Source organism: Marmota marmota, unplaced genomic scaffold (assembly GCF_001458135.2).
Source record: "Marmota marmota marmota unplaced genomic scaffold, marMar, whole genome shotgun sequence".
Lineage (NCBI taxonomy): Eukaryota > Metazoa > Chordata > Mammalia > Rodentia > Sciuridae > Marmota > Marmota marmota.
This window is the reverse complement of record NW_025999896.1, coordinates 842,816-844,126: the sequence shown is the minus strand read 5'-3', so window position 1 is coordinate 844,126 and position 1,311 is coordinate 842,816.

Here is a 1,311-nt window from a genome sequence, read left to right as displayed (position 1 = left end):
GGGGGAGAGGGAGGGGCAAGGGAAATGGGGAGGGAGGGGTGTGATGAGGACAGGAAGCCGGACACTGTTTGTGTGTGATTAAACTCCGAGCCTCCCAGCTGAGCACCGTGCACGCAGCAAGTGTGCGCCCAGCAAGTGTGCGCCCCAGCGATTTCAGCGCACGGAGTACAGCACCGGGCCAGAGGCACGCAGCACCAGGGCGTGTACACGCGGGTGGAGGTTTGTGTGCGTGCGAGGGCGACCGCAATGGGACTGTGCATCTGATGACACTTGAGGCAGAGGCCGATGAGAGGGAGCGAAAGCAGAAATAGCCAGGAACCCCACCCAGGCCTGTGTGCATTATGATGGGGCCGGGGGCCCCCCTGGAACTCTTACAAGACAGCCCTGCCCAGCGGGCTCCCGACCAAGAACCCAGCACTAGCCAGTGAATGTCTGAGATTGTTATTCCCTCAGCCTGTTAGGTGAGGGCCAATGCACCATCCTCCTCACCAGTTTGGACACATTTTAATTTATCAGCGGCACCTAAAGACATTTTTCTCCAGGAAGTAATTAGAAAAGAGCCTGTGAACATTCATTAACTTGGTTCATATTTTCACTTCTTTCAGCAAAGCAGTTGGTAGTAGATTTAAACTTCAACGTCCTGCAGCTAGAGAATGCAAGACAGAGAAATGGTGCATCCTTAATATGTTCCCATAGCTTGCTTCTCTGGAGACATGGGGGCCCTTTCAGCTGATGACACGGCTTATGGAGCTCAAGGCAAAGCTTCAGGAGCCCCCTACACGACTTTGGTAAAACTGGGCCGTTTTTGCCAAAAACAGTTATGCAAACAACAAGGTTCTTAAAGTTGTAATGTTCACTTTAGTCTGTAATGTTCACTTCTGCATATTTGCAGTGAAACGTATTAGAAAAAATTCTGTTGCAAGAGCAATTAGAGGACAGGGGTGTAGCTCTGGGGTAGAGCACTGGAGGCCCTGGGTTTAATCCCCAGCACTGCATGAATGAATAAACAAACAAACAAACAAACAAATAAACACTGTAGTGAAGCTGAGCCTCTGAGTGAGGTAAGAATAGGAAATCTGTCAGGGTCAGTCCTGGCTTTTTCCTCACTCACTCTTGTCTTGAAGACTTCCTCTTTGTTCGAGAACCTGCTAAAGGGCTTGTGTGTGCTTCAGGGTCTCAATACATGTAATTCCAATACTAGGAACACTCAGACCACATCCATCCTCAGCTTAAGGCACTTCGGAGGATCATCTATAAAATTGAGATCACTGTGCCCTGTGTGGTGATACTGGTAATTGAAATACAAGCTAC